The following is a 22852-nucleotide window of genomic DNA, read 5'->3' on the forward strand; positions in this document are numbered from 1 at the left end:
AAGGAAATATAAAAATCGCAAAGATACAAACATTTTGTCATCAAAGTAAAATCGAAAAAGAAAAGACCCACCGTGATATCCGGGGTCGATTTTTCAGCTATAACTTTTAGTTATAGAAAACATTCTGAAAATAACTAATACCATGTTATCTCGTCTATTATAATACAAGAATATTTCTAAGCAATGTTCAATAAATACCAACCAATTAGAAGTACAATAATTTTCCAAATCAGGAAACGAAAACCTCACACAATTTAAAATGATGAATCCAAAACAAGAATTTATTAGAACAAAGCAAAATGTATTTCTATGAATTCCATACTAGTTGTACCAGTTTTTCTACAATAATATACAAGACGAGTAGATTGATTATACAGATTTCGAAATGTCACTAATCCTGCTTTGCAATTGGAATTGTTCGTTATTAAGTTTGTATCATATATTAAAGACGTCGAAAAGTTTTTTTTCAGCCACAGCTCACCACAAATTATAAGATTTTTTAACACACTTCAAAGATAATTACCAGATTGACTAAAACTCTGCTCACTCGGTTTTAACCGTGTCACTTGAGAATCTCAGAAGATTGTGCTTCTCTTCAAAATAAAACTAAGCACAAGCTTCCATGGTATGTCTCTTCCCTTATCAGTTAGCTAGGATAATTTCGAGGGGTTCTAAAAGGTTATAACCTATGAATTGTTAGTGAGTACATTACAAATTGATTTGAAAAACGTCTCCAGTCGGCCTCAACACTACGAGTTTCAATGATGATATTACTAAAATCGTGTCTGGATTATTAATCTTTATCGATAACTTAATCCCACATGCTGATTTTTTGCACAAATCCAAAGGATACGTAGAATCATTACTTCAGGTTTCACTTCTGATTAAAAAAAATCCAAACAACTAAAATTCATTTTTGGGAATAACTAAGGAGAATTCAATGCTAAGAATATCCACGCAGGCGTCCATTTCCATTAAGGAAGTAAATATGGCAGACCGTGACAATAATTTAATTGATTTGTTTGTTGTCGAATTACAAATATATTTATTTTGTTTGAACTTAACAGCAAATAAATAATAATTGCACAAAGAAACTTTCCCTCGGTTATCTCAATGGTGCGATTTTGTTCCATCCTTTTCATAAAAGAGTAAATGAATTACTAAAATATGGGTAAACTTGTAGATTGATAGGGACTTTGTGCATTTTCTCCTTTCTTTGCATTTCGAACACGTCGGTTTTTCATTTCCATCCAAAGTTTTTTCTCTTGTAAACGAATCCAAGCATTTCCACAAACTCAATTGGTCGGTTTTTTGTGGAATGGAGAGAAACAATTCCCAGAAAGGATCCAAGGTTACTGTGATCAAGGGTTACTGTTGAGTGTCCGAAGGGTGTGCATTTCATCGTGGATTTCACTTAACCACCGAAATTATCTACAATGTTAGAGTTACGCATCCTAAAATATGTAAACCATGACTCTTGTGCATTTCCGCTGTTGCTCAGTCTCCGTTAAAATTGGTTTGGGTTTCTCATTAATTATATTAAGGTCTTCCTAAAAAGATAACGAAGACTCTCCTAGGCGTCTTGATGGGAATTACAAATGAATCGAGGAACAAAATTTTGAATCTGATTTTTTAAGGAGGCTGTATTTACTACTCTATCAAATGAATCTTCTGACCACAACAACTTGATGACTTCTGCAAACGCTTTGATTAAAGCACCCCCTATACTAGAAATACTAGTGTTGATATCTTTCATGAATTCATCCTTTTTCAAATATTCCAATAACCATCTCGTGTTTGATAAACATTGGATTACGCTGTTTATGAAACAGGTGTTACCAATATTTTTCAACCCATTTAACACAAGGGTTTTGACTGAAGAATGTATTACTGGACAATTCGAAATATCTTTGAAACCCATTTCAGAGTTTTGCTGGGAGAAAGTATTTTTTCCAGTTGCTTTTATTTTAATTCCATAAAGTAGTTTGTTATTACCTCTCTTTTCTTTATAATGTTGGTTTTCAGGAAACATGTAAATTTCATCAAGTTTTTTAGAATCAGGAAGAGTACCGTGCCGCATTTCTATTACATTATTACTATTATGAAAACATATTGCATAGCAATAGTCGTACGTAGTACAGAAATGAATTTGCAGTCTAAGTGGTACTGAAATTGACACATTTTTAAGTCTACAAGTTTTTTAGAGCCATCTTCCATTGAGATAAACAGCCCAAAGTAGTGATACAAAAAGTTAGGGGTTCGTTTGAGAAAATTAATTTTTGTTAGTATTCCAGTAGCAATTTTCAATAGACGATTTGGTCTGTTAATTCTGCAACTAAGATCCCTTCTTGAATATTTTTCAAGTTATTATTAAAAATCTTCTTTTTATATGTTATATATTATAGAAATCGCCAATACTTACAGGAAATCCATAACGTATTCAAGTACCAAATACGTCATTGTGAAATCTTCACTAAACAGAGCCGTAACACGTGTTTCACTATAGAATAGCTTCCTCAGTCGAGTTCACACACAGCATGAATGGTTTTGTAAACTGTTTAGTGAAAATCTCACAATAAATTGTTACCTGAATAATATATTTTTTCATATATTTTGGAAACTATACGATATGAAGGTAATATGAAACATATCTAGATATGTTGTTTGAACGAAGTTCAAACAACAATATCATACTTTCAAACAAACAAAGCACTTCTCGAAGAGTCACCCTGTAAATAAATATCTAGATTCTCTATGACATATTCAGCATAATATAACAGCGACATAACTTCCCAACCGTTCTATAAACGACGAGATTTGGCTGAGTCACACTAAATAACTAGCACCGTTTTCTCGACAAAGCCCTTCGTGTTCAGTTATTAAAGCTTCTGGTGTTGCCGCCTACGTGTTAGGCTGGTCATAAAAATCTGCTAATTTGCTCAATCGAATTAAATTATATTATGTGAGTTTGTTGCTCCGGACATCTCAAAGATGGTAACTCACCTTGAGAACGAGTATTCACTATTATTTTTCAGAAAGAAGTAACTTAACGGGGATATGAAAGTAAGCAATCAAGAAGTTACTTTCAGGAAATGAGGGATTCCAAGACGCTTTTCATGTCAGAGGTCAGACGTCCAACTATCGACTTATTATTTATCGTCTAATTAATACTAAAACTATAATATCTGATTATAGATCCAACAACAACACTGATGAAATGGACTACGTGAAATTCGACTTATATTCAACTTTTGGCAACGAAACGCCAACAAGACTCTTTGAAATTAGTTAGTAGAGTATTGTCGTGGTCTTAGGTCCGTCATTGAGATTGCTCCCGAAAGAAAATTAAAATCTATAATTCAACTGAACATCGATGCCACGACCGAAAAATCTGTCCCGCATGGATTTCACAAAATTTAACGGATAGTCGAAAGAAGTTTAATCCTATTAAACAAATCGCCACAATTCCTTGGAGAACAGTTGACTGAATAGTATACAATAATCGAAGAAATTAGGAGAAACAATTTAAAAAATCGCATCATTCTTCATCATATAGTAGGTATACCAGGGTGGTCCCGGAAGTACCCGGTCTGAGCTAGAGATGGCGGTAGTTGTTTGGAAAATATCACTGCATTGGAAAGTACACAATATATAAAGCACATGTTTCAAGTTTGAAGACGCTGCGTTGTTTAGTATTTGTTTTTCAGCCATCAATAGCGAACTTTTTCGGTGAATTTGTGAAAATGGGGAAAATTGGTCAACGTTATGTGGTACAATACCAATAAAACCAATATAAAAAATGAGCTGGATTCTACTCAAGGTGAATCTGATGCTTCGTTTACAACAGTAAAATATTGGAAAGCACAGTATAAACGAGTCCGTACCAGCTGCCAAGACGTGCATCACAGTGGTAGCCTAAATGAGGTGACGACTCTAGAAACGGTGAAGTGAATTCACAAATCGGTACTGAATAATAATAATAATAATAAATATGCTTCATTGTCAAAAAAAAACTCCTATTGACAAAGCTTTGGTAAACATTTTGAGAAAGAAAAAACATGGTCAAGTGCATGAAATCACAATATAAGCTAATAGATTGATAAAAAATATCTAGAATCCTATTTCTGAAAAACATTGGTTATATACAATATGAATGCAATATAAACAGATTTAGTAGGCATTTCAAAAAGTGCGGTACATGGTATATTTTCTGAAAATTTGGACCTGAGAAAGCTGTGTGTGTGCAAGATGAGTGCCGCCTTTGCTCACACTCGAGCAAAAAAAGTGTCGTGGATATGTTTCAATTGAGTGTTTAGCGAAGCTTCACAGCAACACAATAGAATTCTTGCGTTGTTTCATAACCATGGATGAAACATGGGTCCATCATTCTACAGCCGAGACAAAAAAAAACAATCAAAACAGTGGACTCAAAAGGGAGAACCTGCTCCAAAGAAGGCGAAGACCGTTTTACCAGCAAACAAGGTCATGGCATCGGTTTCTTGGGATTCGCTCGGTAACATTTTCATTCACTATCTTAAAAAACGATAAAACTATTAAGGGCGAGTATTATGCGAACTTATTGCAACGTTTGAGTGAAGAAATCAAAGCAAAATCGGCCGCAATTGGCTAAGAAAAAAGTGTGGTTTCATGCACCACCTCACAAATCCATTATCGTAATGACCAAAATTAACGAATTGAAGTTTGAATTGCTACCTCATGCACCCTATTCGCCAGATTTAGCTCCCTCGTATCATTTTCTGTTAATAAACTTGAAAAACTGGCTCAGTGGTAAAATATTTTCCAATGATGTCGGCAGTTAATGGCTATTTTGAGGAGTATGACAGTTTTATTATCATTAAAACGGTATCGAACTTTTCGAACATCGCTGGGAAAAGTGTATAGAGTGTATAGAGTGTAAAGTGTATAGAGATATAGAAAGAAAATTATGTTGAAAAATAAATACATTTTTTTTCCAAAATTTTTTCATCAATGTTGAAGCCTTCCAAAAACATGTTTTCGAGGTACCAAATTCAGAAATGAAAAATAGTTTCGTAAATCGGCGAATATTCTGAAAAACAATAAAATGCTTTGTGAATACCAGTTTATGTAAAAAATGAGCGAAACTATCAATGAGGAGGTTTATCAAAAATATATTACCGCACAACAAAGCTCCGAATGCTCCACAATATTCCAGAAAATTTCACAGCATTCGAAACTCTTCTGGAATGTTTGAATGGATATTTCCGTTTTTTCCAGATTATTCTCGAACCTTTCATTACATTCCACAATGATCCGGGATGTTCTGGAATGTAGTGGAATATTATGGAATGCTCTCGAACATGCTCGAATGTTCTGGACAGCTTTAGAAATTATGAAAAGATGTAACTTCCAGAATGTAGGTATATCTTAAATAGTACGCTCTTTATATAGAGACTGAAATCTTTTCAATGAATAATCTTATGTGACAACTATTATAAATAAAATGTAGGCATATATCTGCTACCCGTGTGACGCTGGGTCTGGTCGCTTATTAATGAATAAAATTGTGATATAACCTGAACACATATTTTTCCCAGTATACCGTTCATTGAATGTTCAATAATGATTATAATGATTCCGAATATCACATGACCAATAATCTATAATCTACATTGTCCACGACCTGTTCAATATCTCGATTACGATACCAGAAACAACAACAAGAGATAGTTCCATAAAACAATTTTATTGCAGATACCGTTAGCAACATTCCTGCGGTAATATTCATCATATTTCACCTAAAACGCCAATGGTAATGCGAGAAGAGCTCAGAACCATAAATCCACTGCGAAATCAAAATAATATTCCCAGATTTCCGTCATATATAGTCTCATTATGAATATAGAAACATAAATCTGCTATTGTGGAATGTACCAGGTAAGCGGCAGAAAAGAAGACGAAGAAATGTCAGTACTATCCGCGCATTAGTTACTATTAATAAGGTGTATCTGAAAGTTTGTATAATTTGCCGAGATTACAAGTTGATAAATTGAAAATATTCTTCTCGGTTTGTTCAACGTTTAGTATTGCGATTGCTTTCAATTTGCTAAGTTGTTTAAATAACAGTTTGTATTCATTTAGCTGATGTTACGGCATTACTCACCAAGTATTTTATAGTAATTATAGCGAATTGATATTAGAAACATGGCGATATGTTCTGATCTAAGATTCTTCAATGAGAATTGAGGTTGATATAATTATATTCTCAATTTAAAATGGTGTACCTACTAAATTCATAGACGACTAAGTTTTTTGAATAATAAAATTTCATTTGTTACTTTGTTACTTTTGTTATTTTCAAAACAATGAATTTCTTGTTTCAATTTAACACTGCTTTTGGTTAGAAAAAATTCCGTACAAGCGAAGAAGTGGCTTGACAAGTGTCATAAGTACTCCACTACATCAGAAAGGTGGTCGTATAGTGCAGAGCGCAATGGACGTCCAAATGAGGCAGCAACATCAGAAAACAAAAAAAGCTACATTTAGCAAATAATTAATAGTTTTGAAATATAATGTATACTTAGAATCAATGCAAATCAACAAATGTCTTAAAAACATTAACAAAACTAGGGGAATTCTATACACTATTCCTTCTTCTTCTTATATAGTCTTGTTAATATTTCTAGTACACTATTTTTAGTGATCAAAGAATACAGTTTTCTATGACTAATTTTCAGGCAACTGCAGTATACATTATTGAAGGCAATGAAAGTAGTTTTCTTTTTATCTACACAGCAAATACCACATTTTTTGGAGATTCGAAACTCTGCTAGCTGCAGCCTCGTTTCTATCGTTTGAATTGGTTGACCTGATCCTTGCGTTCCTTCACAGCCTTCGAAAATATATACCGCCGTTGTAAATGAAACGTCAGGCATTAAAAACCTATATATCACTGTTTACAAATCTGGAACAGAGCTTTGACACACTATATGAAGAATCTTTCATTTCAGGTTAGCAACAACTTCGTCATCAATATTCAACAATTTTTTTTTCAAAATTAATTCCCAATAGGCGAAACGGCAACACTCGACAATGTCAATCGACACTTTATAGTATGAACAAAAATGTTGTGCGACCTAGTGAAACGCCCATACAAAACAATATTTATATCTTTTCTCAACACGATAAATAAAATGAACATTGTCACCTAACAAAATTGATCGATTCGAATGCGTCAGAATTTGTTACCAAACATGATATTCCCGCCTGCTGATAATGGATGGCGTCTCAGAATGTATCGGGGTCATCGATCATTTCTAATAAAATCAACAAATAGTGGTCTACGATAGAATTTGTAAAGGAGAGTCAATTCTAAATTCATTTAGTTATTTTTTCGCAAGGTCTTCAAGAATATTTTCTGCGTTAAAAAAGCGGTTCAAACTATGATAATTTGATTTTATTGAACTTGGTCCAGTTTAAAAAGAATTATGAGGGTTGCTCAACATGAGGCAACTTAATTGAAAACTTGAATTATCTCTCAGAAATGTCAGAAATATCTACATTACATTACACTACACTACATTACATTAATGTATTCCTTTCATGGCATGATATGGATTCCGAAAGGAGAGGCGGCCAAAAAGCATTTAGACTTCTTTCTTTGGAAATATCTTATACACATTTTTATACTGAATTTTTACTTTTCAGGAACTCAAAAGTTATTTTCGAGTAAGTAATAGAACTGACACAGAAAAAATAGAATATCTTTCTGTGAGTCAAGGTGTGAAATTGTGTCACCTGACCTTTCCAACCATTTATGATGAAAGGAAAGTCATACAATAATTTTTGTTTGAATGATAACTTGAGAACCCGAAGAAGAGTTTGAAACTAAATCTTCTAGAATGTTTAGAAATCAATAGATCCAGGAATTCAGAAGAAGAGTTTGAAACTAAATTTTCTAGAATGTTTAGAAATCAATAGATTCAGGAATTCAGGTAATTTACTGAATGATCAATTAGAATTGAATAACTCTCCGTTACTAAATATGTTTTCAAATGTGGAAAATGGAACATAAGCTCAGGTAATTTAATTCATTACAAACTTAGGTACAAAATCAGGTACTTGAAATTCAGGTACTTCATATTGTAGAATGAGGTATATGTATAGCATTGAATGTGTAGAATTGGTTATTAAGACACGCCCGAGGAATCCATTGTATGGCGAAACACGTGTTGCGTTTTTGTAGAACTGTCTAGTGAAAATCACACAATAGAGTGTTTTTAGAATACGTTAAAGATAACTTTGTAAGTATGATTAGTTTGATCTTCCTCTTGAAGATGATCACTTGGTGATTGAAACACGTGTCGAGGTGGGAAAACAACGGTTTGGTGTTGGGAAAAAACTCCAGTAATATTTAATTAGAATGTCATTATTGGAAGTGGACTGAGGGAACTTTGAAGAAATGTGCCAATTGATACCCTTCTCTTACAGAATTGCAAGGGTAACATCGACCCCTCGTAGGAGGTTCAACCAAAAATGTAAAGAATATTTCCCATTTCACTTTCATATTAGTTTTTTGAAGGTGGAAAGTTTTCAAATCGGTACCCTGTATACAAATCCAATTCATTCCTGTTGAATGAAATAGAAACGAGTCTATAAGCATCCCAGACATTAAATTCAAAATTAGTTTCACCCTGATCTTGATATTCACAAGCTCACGTGTACTATTGGAAGATTTGTTTCACAAGGAAGCACACCCACTCAGGACTAGAAATCTACAATGGTTCATCACATGACGATTATTTCTAGTCGTTATTTCTTCCCATCAGTCCATCCCAATCGATGTTTCGAATTTTATACTTGAATATTAAAAGACGAACTAGCAGGTACACCCATTCATTGAAACGTCAATCTTGTAACGACATTGCGGTATGAGACGAAACTTTATTCTCCTTGAGATTTTTACTATAAAATCTTCTGTCAGATTTAATATTGGAATTTTATTGAGTCGTATATTTGAATCTTGTAATACTGATTTGGAAAAGGAAAATACAAAGAAAATTATATTAAATTAATATTAAAATGAGTTTGAAGGAGAGATACATTTCGAGGGATTTTATTTCGAAATACTTATTTTCTTATTTGAACTGATTTTTGTTTTTATCTTGAATTCTCATTTTGTTGGTTTGCAAAAATATATGGTGAATTCAACTAAAATCTAAACGGACATACCTACACGATATGCTGCCGACCATATTGACTCCTTTTATTTATAACATTGTTTTCAATAATTGATACATTACATTAGTCCACGAATGATTCATTCAGTAAAATTACACAGAGGATCATGACATCCTGGTGGCGTTCGAGGATCTGCACATTGAAAGTAATAAGAATACTTTGAATATGCCTCGGTTATACAAGAGACATAAATATTCTTGACAAGCGGTGACGTATCATGTTGAATGGCGAGAGTGATAAATGCGACCCAACTGAAGGACTCTTGACATAATTGTGAAGGTGGCAAATAACTGCTGTGAAATATAATTGGTGCCAATTTCGATAAATCGATCGACATATGAGGAGAAACAAATTATTTAGTAAAGTACCAGAGGTGACCTCGTGGTTCACGTCTAAGTTTTATTCTGAATTTTTCAAACCAACTTTTATCTTCTCAAATACTCATTTTATTCCGTTTCCTATTGTTGATTCTATTTTTGTTAGTTACGTTAGAAATATTGATATGGCAAAACTTTTTTTTCAAAAAATACTCCGGTTTCACTATGTTTGTTTCTTCATTAACTCATTCTGATCAGTGTATCTGATATCGATATCATTTGTGTGTAATAAAATCATAAGTTGAGTTTCATTTGTAATGTTTTTTCAAAGCTAAAACACAAGCACTACAGGAAAATTATTAAAGTGCTATCAGAGCGGTGCCTGTGCAGACATAGCGTTTCACGTTGGATTTGAATCGCTGGAGATTTGGAAAAATGTTCTCAGAAAGTTTATTTCACCTAAACGAAGTTCTCCATATATTGACATATTGAATTGTGTTTAATTCATTCATTTCCACATTTTGTGAATTGAGGGTCCATCAAGTATTGTGGGCTTGAGTTATATTTCTGCTTGGTTTGAGCGGAATCTTATTAAAACTAAAATATACAGAGCAATTCAAACGCAAGTATATGCATAGGAATTTCGTGAACGATAAGTAACAGATAGTCTGTTGAATTCTGATATAAAATCAGAGTCTAACTGAATAATCGACTGTAGCTTTTGCGGATCCGGAGACACTGGGGTAAAACCAATTATTTTGAAATTTACTTTCAGCTGCACCTTCTCTTTTTGCAGGGACATTGGAAATCTGTGTATATTCTACCATAGAAAATTTCAATGAGCTTTCTGATTATGTTGAAAGTCCTTACAGCAATTTTCCAGTTACTATCAATAGTACCAAAACCCTTGGATAAAACTTACTCACAAAAAAGTTGTTCACATTTATCGTTTTGAAATATCTATCTACCATCTGGCGACAACACAAAAAAATGCGAAAACGAAAGCAATGCCATTGCAATCTTTCTTCATAGCAATATTTTGTGAGGCCGCTTGAATTTTTTGTCTCTAGCGATAGTTCAAATTCTGGAATAACTTCAAAGATTGATTTAAATTGTATCGAAGGGCACTTATAATGTACATGAAATACTTAAGGCAACTAACATACCTATTCGTTTGCTAACACACATCACTTTGAAATGGGTACAGTAAACTTTACGTACGTACTTTTCTGTAGATCTGAAACAATATTTCGTTATATCTCAAAGTTATTAGCTTTCGATGATAGATCACATAGTCATATTTGGTTTGTTCTAATTCCTAAATCTGAAAACTTTTTAAAATTACTCACAGGATGCGTAAAAATAAATCCCTGACAGAACGACCTATTGTTCCACCACCTACAAAACATGATTCGGCAGAGAAGAAGATCTAAGTATTCATTTTGTCTTACGGGTCTGAAATTTTGAAGAATTTCGAACTAACTGTTCATGCTTCACAAAAAGTTTCTCATGATTCGCAAGACGGAACATGGCTCTGATCATAAATAATAAATGGAATGTAGCATATAAAATAGAATGTACATTTTTTTAACATATGTCGTAATTTCATATCTATGGGGAAGGGAGAATTGGTGGAAAATGTGAAATATATCAATAATAAACAAGATGTTCATTAAATATGCGGCAAAAATTCAAGGGACTATTCCATGGACGATTCTTAGGATATTTTGTCCTTTGCTGATTTTTGATAGGCCACTTCTTTTCGAAGATACGCAGCGAAAAATAATTTCGACAATAACAATTCACTACACTACATGAACTGTTGAAAATGACTACCCCCCGCTCGGTTGCAAGAATCCAATCTTCTCCTCATAGACTCCCCAACTCTTCCAAAAACCCCAGAATTACTCACAAGACATACTATTCAAATTGAATGTCTGCAGCCGTTTGTAGTAATCGGAATGTTGTTGATAGGTACCAACGGAATAGTTAGATTTTTTATTATTTGGTAGGTCCAGTGTAGTACGCGATACTTTCAATTGGGGTACGTTAATAATTACCCAAATTGTTATTGTCAAAATTATTTTCCGCCCCGTATCTTCGAAAAAAAGCGCCCTATCAAAAATCATCAAAGGACAAAATATCCTCAGAATTGTCCAAGGTATAGTCCCTTAATTTTTGCCGCATGTTTAATAAACACCCTGTATACAAAATAAAATATATGACAATAAAAATGCATCGTTTTTCCCCAGGTTGTAATTACAGATTTCCAAAGAATAGTTATATTTTATTAAAGCTTACCAAGAATTGGAGTTAAGCATTTGGTTTGAGAATCACCAACATGGTTATGATAAAAGTTTTTGCCGAAGGAGGAAGAAAATAAAGTACTCCAAACATACTATTATAATTTAGATCGTGAACGGGTCTCAAATATTTGCTAATGTTCATGGTGGAAGGCGACTTCTTCTTCTCAGAACATGATTTCATCTCACATTTTATTAAAAAAACTTACCGGTAATTGCTTTGTATTCTAAAAAATATATCCAAGATGTTTTAAATAAAATAAAAGAGACAATGAAAACTTTACCAGAGGGTTAGGAGTTCACTTCGGAGTTCTTTCTTAATGGACATACTCGTGAATTATGGTTGATACAAAACTCTAGGGAAAATACTTCGCTGGTGGAACAATCCAACGGAAGTGACAGAAGAACATTTTCGTATCAACAAGTTCAAAATTTAAAACTGGCAGTAAGTCCTGAATATGAATTAATCGGAATGATCAAAGGTGTCAACGTTTTAGGTAAACACAAACTGCACTGGCATAAAATTCCACATCGTTGAACCCGCATGTGTTTCAGCCAATTTTCAGTTCCATCAGACCACATAACGAAAATCGATAAGGTAGGAATCCACGATTGCCGAGATAACTCAGAACAGTAGCTGGGGAGATTGTGTATGTTTACGATTTTGTGAGAAAAGCCTTACTCTCTTGCCACTTTGCATTTCAAATAGACGTGTTTTTACGCCAACTTCGTGCGAGATCGAACGAAGATATTTTGCATGGAGATATGTATTATCCATGTCCCGATGGTCATTCCGTTTGAACCTACACGTAAACCCGAGGTTTCCAATGAAGATCTATTGAAATTCTCTGTATTAACGGTAGAAATTCTCACAAATGAATACATTACATTACTTTATGCTCTTATACAAGGCGTTCGCATTGCGAGAAACGGTTTATAGTATGAAAACTACTTCGAAATACAAAGAACCGTTAAATTTTTCAATTGCGTGACCAGCATTGTTGAGAGGGGACAAATAGCCGACATTACTGCTAAATAAACAATGAAATGAGAAAGAAGCTGTAATTTGAAAAAATATAACCAAATTTCAAAGTTTGTCATTAATCTAATTTTCCTTAAAAATTAAAATTTAAAGAATATTTGTGAAGAATATTTCTGAAATGGATGTTTCCAAACGGTGTAGAAATACGTATACAAAATATATAAAGTTTAAATTTCCTATAACCACAAATACCTATAAGGGCGATTGTCTAAATGGCTGGATCTTACGCGTCCAAAATATTATCATAGAATTCCATGTATTTGTTATTCAAAATGACTTCCGTCATAACAGTAAAGCTTCTATCTTTCACAGAATAACCAAGAAACAACAATTGGGGTTTCCAATTCTTGAATATCAGTTATTTTGTTATTGATCAGTAAGGAAATGTATAATTTTGTCAATTTCGTAAGTTATCAAGTACATTACCCTCATTGGTATTTTTTGAATATCCTACGTCTAAATCAATTTAAGCAATTTCAATTACTTTGTTTAATTATTTATATAAACCACAATTGATGTTTGTTGAATGTTTCGAATCAGTAAATTATACAGTGTCACACATAAAGGTGGCGACATATGGAAGTTTTTCATTAATAGATTTAATGAAAACTTCACTAAGCAGATAGTTTGTGCTTGAAAAATGAGTAAGAAATTTACAAAAAAAAAACCAGATTTTTCGAAGAATTTCAAAAAAATGTCAAATTTGACAGGTTCAGTTTTCATTATATCTATTAATAAAAAAAACTTCCATATGTTATGTTTCCGCGTAAATAATTGAAATTATTCAATAAAATCATTATTAATGTGAAAGTTTTTCATATTTTCACATTTTAGTCCAATATTATGGCATTTTCGTGACAGCTGTATCTCCTTAAAAGTCGTACTACAAGTGAAATGCAATATATTTTTTCTTTGTTGATTTTTACTAATCCATAATTAAAAGCGAAGAATATGAGTTTCCGCCCAAGAAAATTGCTTAATATTCATCATATCATATGTATCATGATTATGTCAATTTGCCTTCCGCCCATATGGGGTATAGGGACATAAAAAGACGGGTACAGACTAAACCACTCTTTTCTGAAATTGGAAAAAGTCAACTGTAATCAAGTAACAGTTCCATGTGAGATTTCCACTGTATAGTTTACAAAATCGCAAAACGTGTTTCGGTATACAATAGCTTCCTAGAGCGTTTCAATACTATAGTATCATATTATCGGCCAAATAATAACTTGCTAAAGGCCAGAAATAATAAGAAGTAGAATGTAAATACAAAATAAAATTCAACTTGTGAACATTATATTTGAATTAATCACTACAACTTGGACAAGATCCATGTTCAACACGTGATCAACTGTAACAAACTGTTAATTCAACACATTTTCATGGAGTAATTTTTCAAAAAATATCACTTGGTTTTCCATTGAAAGATATCAGAAAGTATCAACCATCCTTCCAAAACACAATTAAAATAAACTTTGACAAAAGAGTAACTGTAATAAACTATTCAAAATAATTTGAACCTTCCATTTATCCCAAAGATATTGAATATGAGAAGTGATCTAGTAGTATCAATGTAAAATTTGGAAAAATACATTTTCTTATATTCAAGATATATTACATTTAAATTAATTTTATGTAGATTGAGTAGAAAAGTAGATTACTCAGATTATTAAATCAAACTTTCCTTCATTTTCAATGATTTATGGGACACTGAGGTGTATACATTGCTATTGAAATTAATATTGTATATTATAATAATGATTAGAATAATGATTTAAGTGTTACCGTTGTAAATATAATCAAATAGCTCTAGAGCTGAATAAATTTCTCTGTCTCGCTTGATTAAATTCCAGATCAGGCACAAATGTTCGATTCTGACTGTCACTTTAGGTTTCAATTATTATTATTAATAGTCATGGTGAATGCAAATTGAGGATTTCACAAAGGAAATATGAAAATTATTTTAAATCAGTACAAATCAGTGGAGTTTATCCCAACCAGTTTCCGATTTCTGCTTCTTTCTGCTTGCTGGGGGTTAGAATGGACACCAATATGTTTTGGCACAATCACGTCGCTGGAACTGAATAAGCTGTTTATCAAAAGCTTGGAACACTGTTCTGAACCAGAAAACTGTAAACATCCCATCAACTATTTATGCTTTAAAACTCAGATCAGACTTTCTTTGGAGTATTGTTCTCATGTATAGAGCCCCGCCACTAAGCATAACCTGAAGTAACTGGATTCCATCCAGAAAAGAGCCATCCACCTGATTGGAGACGGGAACATCATTTGCAACCTTGATAATCTGGAACATCGAAGAAAGGTTAGAGATTTGTCTCGTTTCTATAGATACTTTCACGGGAAGTGTTCAAGTACATATCAGAAATATGCGACGGACTATGGCTGCTCATCGTTTTGAGGTTCAACTCAGTAAACCTCGAACTTCACTGTTCAAAAACTCTTCCATTTAGAGAACTGCGTTTATGTGAAATATACTTCCTCAGAATGTTTTTTCGATTGGATTTAATCTTCAGTGATTCAAATCCAATGTGAATCGCAACTTTCGCACAGGCACCGCTTTTAGAGCGCCTTAATGTATGTTTATTGATTCCTGTAAGTATAACTGGTCGACAGCTCAATAGTCGCACAGATCATAGTTATGAATCTCTAGGGATGCTTGATGAAAATCAGAAATTACCAAATTACCAATGTCATGTGGAGTTTTCGAATAACCTGACATTCACAATAAAAGGATAAATCAAATTGAAGGAAATAATGCATCAGAGCTGGATCAATAGAAATCACAGAAGAGGCCAACTTCATCCTGTGGGTCATGAAGTCAGCTAATGAGAATTAAGGACAGTTATTCAATGAACGAGTATCATTGAGGACAATATATGTATTCAAATTACTGAGAAAACTACTGACAAAGATATTTTGAGAAAAATTAGTTTATATTCTAGGCTCATATAATAGGAAAATCATCATGAAATAGATGATTTTCCTATTTTCTATTTTCCTATTTTCCTCAAAAACTTGGTGAGATTATTCTTAATATAAGTAACGTTCCTCTCCTCAGAAAAAACTCAGCACTATTGGGAAACTCATCAATTCGATTTTGTGGAAATATTGAAATTCAAAGTGTCTATCCCATACATGTCTTGTGTTCATGATTGTTCCTCCCTTTTGCTGGGTTGTTCCTAATTGGTTCACGATATTGACAGGTATGCTGCTGGTGGAATGTGTTATTTTTCAGTCCATTTCTGGTACTCCTAATTACTCATTCCAAGTTGTGTTGACGAGTATACCTTTCTTTTTTCTGATGAAAGTGTTGAGATGATTGTAGATTTTTATGGTCTCCCCATGAAGTCTTGCGTTGTAAAGGCCGGGACACACCTGTCATACACTTCAGATCCGACTCCCATCATGCAGTCGGACGAGTGTCTGAGAGGGAAATGGTACTTTAGTTCAAATAGAGTAGTTTACATCGTTCCGATACGTGACCAACCCCGCTCCCACCCGACTCCGATCCTGTATTCGATCATGATCCGATGGTGCAGCATATTTGTTCTCCAGCTGCGGGACGCATATCGCTTGGAGTTTGTATGATATTAAATTAAAAAAATGTCATTAAAACCGGAGGAGGTTATTGAACAAGTCAGAAGAGCTGTACCGCTGTTCAATATGACAGATCTCCGATTTTCTTCATCTTCTTCTTCCAGAGTGCCTTAATGGTTACATCGCAGTTGCTAAAATTCTTGAGGATTTTGCTTAGAGGACCTTCCTAGATATTGTTTGAATCGACATTGGCGTGAGTGGCAAGTGTATCCAGCCGGAACGGTAAATCGGAAAGAAGTCGGAAGCATGTATGACAAGTGTGTTTACCCACTGGCGATCAAACATGGAACAAAAACTGTTACAGCAGTATGGAAAAGGTAAATGTCAAGTACAAATGTGCATTACATATAGAAGTCATGTACCTCAACTTTTCTCTATGGAGTTCGATTTTTTTCATGAATACGATGTATCAAATAACAACAATATCTTAGTATTAGGTATATTCTGTTTGCATTTTTTACAAAAATACCTGTGTATAGCTTGGTATATCTATGTCTACAGAATTGAAGTTGGGGAAACATTTCAACACAAAAAGAAACATAACCTACCACTCCTTCGAATCAAGTAATTTTATTAATTGCTGCCGTTGAAATAATTTATAACCAAGTGAACATCTGAACATCTACGCCACTGAAACATGAATATCAATAAGGAATTATGATACGCAAAGTATATAATCGTTCGCGGTATTGCTTTGTCCGCTGTGATAATAAATTATACCGGGGTATGTTTCACATGAATTAGTTCTTTTTGTTTTGTAAATATTTGTGTATCACTTTTATTTATTTCAGTGTACAGGCATAATTCTGGGTGTTGCACGCACTGTGTGTGTGTCTGTGAGGTAAAAAAAGTCGAATGCAGTCTCAGTTATGTGTTATCTCGACGAACGTTGCCGATAACTAATATGAATCGCCCACGGCTCAAACATTTTTCTCGAATCGTCTGCGGATTTGAACTATCAATTTAGTCTCATTTAATTTCGTGATATATTCATCTTGAATCATATGATTTGAAATGGTTTGTTGGAAATATATAAAATTTTGAAGAAATTTTCAAAGCTGTAATTAGGAATCGATGTCAGCTGGTTGTTCTTAAATGCTGCATTTTATTCTTGGTGGCAGCAAATATATATTAGCAAAAGCAGTTTGATTTTATAACAATTATATTAGTGTTTTTGAATTGTAGTAAATATACCATACTATAAAATAGTTGCGAAATTATCATTCAAGTGACAATATGGTAATGAAAATAAAATAGTATCTGAAAGCATTCTAATAAAATAATTTCATTAAAGCTACAGAAAACAGTTATAAAATAAGCTTGAAATAGTTTTATAACTATCATGAAAATCTCACAGAAAAGTGTTATAAAACTGCTAGATAACAATTTACTTTTATAGGAAAATAAGTTTTATAAATTAGTTGCAAAAACGTTTCTGTGATGAGTTCCTGACTGTTTTAAAATGGTTTTTTAATTTTATTCCATAAACATTTCTATGACAAATTTATAAAACACTTTTATTGCCTACAACTGTATTGTGTTCACCGATCATCTAATACAATCAATTAGCATTTTGGAAGTGATTATAAAATACCAATAAAATAAAACTGTTGAAACACCATGGAATTATAAAACAACTTTGCTGGTTGGGATGTAACTGAGCATAAAAAATAAATTAGAAATATTCGTTCAACTTGTTCAAAATGTATGAAACTTAGCCATTTTGCTATACATTCATAACAAATAACTATCAAAAACTCAAAATACTTTCTTTACTTCTGATGGATATATGGAGGAATAAAAAATATTTTGCTTGCTTTCTTCATAGATTTGAGTCGGTTACTTGAGTTTCATTATACATTTTGACAGTTGTAGTGTGGATTTTGGATGGTTACAAAAAGTATTCCGATGCAAAAAATAATTGTTTTGAACAAAACTAGCAGCTTCATTCGAGAATGTATATGACACATTTCACATCAACTATGTCTATTTGTGAATGATTCAATATTCAATTTTTTTTAATGGATACCTTCAGAAATATCCATTGAATTTATGTAGACTGAGACATAAAACTGATGAATGGAAAAATCATTGATCCAATATATTTGGAAATGTTGTGGAAAGATATGACAATGTAACATTGAAAAGTCGGTATTTATTTAGACTGGAGGCTGATGTATGTAGTCTGATATAATTATTTTAAATATATTTTTTTATATTTTTCATTAATTTTAAAGTTTCTTGAAAAATGTTAACTCACATTTTACGTCACCTCTTCCACCATGGTCTTACCTGTAAAAAAAGTATAATCGTTAGTATATACTAGATGAAATAATTCATCTGTTACTCAAAAATCATATGCCTGAACATATGCAAATCGAATAATATATAATGATAGAGCGAATAGAAACGATTGATAATTATCCTGATTAATTCGGTGGAAAAATTCACGTTTGACAAGATCAACAAAAGAAAGTTCAGGAAAATGTAAAGAATTATCGGTTACACCTAATTATCCTTTGTAAATGTTATGAATTGTGCTTTTATGATGAGAGCAGGCTTTCAAATGACGTGAATTTCTTTATCTTTTCAAAAATTGACAAAAGTGAATTGAAATGGAAAAGTTGTACACAAAATATGAACAAATTCACCTCTCACACAGTCATATAAATTAAAGTCATTTTCTCCCTACAGAATTTTGATTCATTACATTTACAGTTGGGACAACAAAAGAATACACATCATTAATACACATACTTCTACATAATATTCTTAGACACCTATTCACACTCAACCAAATAAACCCAGCTTTTTAACGAAGCCGATTAGTCTGTATGATGAGTGGTCTTTCAGGTCAGGTGGTAAAACTACGACTCTGCCAAACTATGAAAACATGATTCGGTCCCCAGCGGGGCAGGCACAAAGTATGTGCTCTGCTGTTTCATCATTTTCAAACAGAACACACACTGTCTTCCGACAGTCCAAGTCTGCATATGATGATTGAAATGACAGTGACCTGTGAGAAGGCCAGTTAGACTTCGTAGTTCATCCCAACTGTAGTCCAACAACTGTTTGGTATCAAGCTTCGAAGGGTGAATGAACGCCTTGGAGCGAGCCAATGGATGATAGCTGGTACTCAGTATATAGAAGAGAGACATTTATATAAATGTGAGTCTTTGGCAATTTCCTACATGTTTTATGTTCATTTTGTGAAAATTGAAAGATGTTACTCTAGTTTCAATTAGGTTCTTTTCATATTTCTTTCAATTTAGAATTGCGTTACCTGTATTATTGAAAATTTTAATAAAAATATCGTATTGTAAGTATAGTTTTTCATAAAGCATCAGATAAACCCAACTACTATTGAAAACGCAGGTGCAGCTACACGTGATATAATTATTCTAAATAAAACGAGGCATGTTCTAAAAAAACACTTCGTTTTCTTCAACAATGTGAACTAAAAAACCTAGTTGAAGATCTATCGCAAAAACACCCTGCATCAACTCCTTTCCCCAAAATCACATTGTCTGGCCGTAATCTTTCGTTTATCAACACGCATTACATATTACTTATATTATTTCCATAAAATACTTCTTAGAAGCAAAACTCTTCTGTTGTTTTATCAGCGTTCCTGAAAACATCTCATAAAAACACTTCAACTATCGGTCGTACATTTACATGCACCGATACAAACAACTCGTTTGCAGGAGTTGGGGAAAATGAATAAATATGAAATTTGCGATGATAAAATGAATAAACACACAAAGCCAGACAAGTACATGCGACGACTCCTTGAATGAAAAAAAAACTTGATTAATCGGATATTATATTTCCTCTTCCATCTCTAGCAGCCAGTGAGTTGCCGTATTACAAGACCTAGAAAGAGCATTAATTGAATTCATTCCGTTTAACGCCATATTTACACGGGTAATTAATAAAAGCATCTTTCATATGTACATAATATAAACATTTCTTCTCATGATCAGCAGAGTTTTGTGGAACTGATGCACTCCATTACATCGAATTAACTATAGAAGATTTTCAACGCTTTGAGTTTACACAGCAATTTAACTACTCCTGGTTCAGACTTTATCTTATTGGTATTTCCCTAGCATTTAAATCGTTTTACACAATATGATACTTTCAGGTCACGTGGTTACCTTAGTTCAGGTGCCAATGATATATTTCAATTCATCATATATTCACTTGTTTCTTCAAAAAAAAATCTAAAAACCATGAGTTTCTCACTTGGAGTTCAGTCGAATTCCTATTGATTTCACTTCACATAAAACGCTTTATTATGAGTAACGTCACAAGAATGTATATGGAGCGTGTATGCATTTTTTGACGTAGGTTATATATAATATTTGTGAACCACTATTTTTGTAGTAACTCAAAACAGAAACAAGCATAGCAAGCAGTACAACACCTGGAAGTAAGGACAGGATCTGATCTGATGTTGCTAAATCGATGGAGAATACAGCTCACAGAAATGTTCGCGGTACAACAGACACACTACAGACTAATAGAATCTTCTGACATCACACATGTTTGAACATTTGTTTTTAACTTAGAACCATCAATTCGAATACATAATCATGACGAGAATCAATTCTTTTTCGTCTTCTATAGTAATGTGAACCCAGCTTGATTTGTTTAGAATTCCAGCCCTTATATCTTTATAATCTCACAGTGTCCTACAGTAGCAGGTTGTAAATGGGGAAGTCTTGAAAATTTGCGTTTCAATCGAAAAAACTGCTCATTATATTTCGAAATCATTTTATTTCGATTACCAATGTTACCATGTATGAAATCATATGAATTAAAAAGTTTTTCAATGTATTTTTCAAGTTATTCATATACAGTATGACCCATTTGAAATTAAAGCACCGTATTTCAAGATATATTTTTCTCCCGATGAGGATTTTTATTGGATAGGCATTCAAAAACTCTAATTACATATTTATGATTCTTTTGTTGGTTGATATTTTAGAAGAATATAAGCAACTAATTGATGAGACTAACAAACCTCTGTATATTTTAACGTTATTAGTGCTACATTTTACCGGATTAAAGCCAGGATACCCTTTCAGACGAAATTGTTATTGGAAATTACCAACATCACGAGCAACATGTATCATGCAACAGACGATTGTTATATTAGATATATTGCTTTGGTAAATTGGACGTCAAACTTCGCACAAATTTTTATTTTTCGTAATTAGTTTAGCATTTGAGAATATCGGCAGAGCGTGGGTAGTTGTTAAGTATACAGTGTCAACCAAAGAAACTCCCTCCAGCCATAGAAACATTTGTTTATTCGAAAGAAATTGGTACTTCTCCATATTTTGTCAGTTCAACTATATTTCGAACTGATACATTATGATATTGAGTTGAGTAATTATTTTTGAATTGAAATTGATTTTTTTGTTATTACATATCTTCCGTGGTCAAGGAAACATAGAGAACCTAGTTATTTACTGTCGACTAAATCTATACATAAAATATGACTTTTTTAAATAAATCTTAAATTGTTTATTTTGAAATCAATTCCTTTTTTCATTTCTTTCTTTCTTTGGAAGGTTCCCACATTTTTTTGTATGAAGATGGAGAAGTCGAAAGCCAAAACCTTCTTTCCCAGAAATTATTCTCTTGTAAAAATTTTAACATTTTTCAGACCAAGAATTTGACCTCGCGTCTGATTTTCTACTAGCGTTATAAAGTTAAAAAATTAAGTAAATTTCACGGCAAAGAAAAAAGTGAATGAAAAAGCAGTGAGATGAGAAAAGAGTGTGAAAAAGGTGAAAAATTAACTTGGAACACTGCCCCTACTGCCCCAGTAGAAAAATTAAAGCAAAGGTTCAATAATGAATTTTTTCATGCATAATGAAAATGAAGGGATTACGAACGTTTTCAACTTTCTGAAAAAATATTCATACAAAATATTTCATATTGCCCAGATAACTGAATATCTGTTCCTGACTAGGTACATTTCTCACGTAATTTTAAACATATTTTGAAATACATATTCTTTAGAAATTCATCGTTCAATAGTTATTATTGAAAAACCGAGTGCAGGTATACCAATTCAGTTTCAGTTTTTGGAACACTGTTCATACAAAACTAGTGAAAATTTCCCGCAGAATTCAATAAACTCTTTGAACAATAAAAACAATTTTCAAACTTTCAAGAATGAACCTTATAAATTAATAAGAGACGAAATTTGTTGAAATTTTTCGGTTACTTCCTTGTTCACTTTTGTTGATAAGAGCCACCTTTTTATGTCTTTCTCATAACTTCAGTTGATTTTTATCTCTATATTTCAATTCAATAAATTATATTTCATTATA

At 32.9% G+C, this 22852-nt stretch overlaps 1 protein-coding gene and 1 long non-coding RNA gene across 3 annotated transcripts in view; one reads left to right on the forward strand and one right to left on the reverse strand.

Moving 5' to 3' along the window:
• Positions 1-22852, reverse strand: part of ds (dachsous cadherin-related 1) — a 456386-nt gene that overhangs the window by 92273 nt on the left and 341261 nt on the right. The window lies entirely within an intron of this gene.
• Positions 16538-22852, forward strand: part of LOC141485261 (uncharacterized) — a 105140-nt gene continuing 98825 nt past the window's right edge. The window contains exon 1 of the long non-coding RNA XR_012467123.1: positions 16538-16819. This is a non-coding gene — a long non-coding RNA (uncharacterized lncRNA). The remainder of the gene's footprint in view (positions 16820-22852) is intronic.

This window comes from Leptinotarsa decemlineata, unplaced genomic scaffold (assembly GCF_025532065.1).
Source record: "Leptinotarsa decemlineata unplaced genomic scaffold, Ldec_3_MD MMD2_tig00026314_RagTag_RagTag, whole genome shotgun sequence".
Classification (NCBI taxonomy): domain Eukaryota; kingdom Metazoa; phylum Arthropoda; class Insecta; order Coleoptera; family Chrysomelidae; genus Leptinotarsa; species Leptinotarsa decemlineata.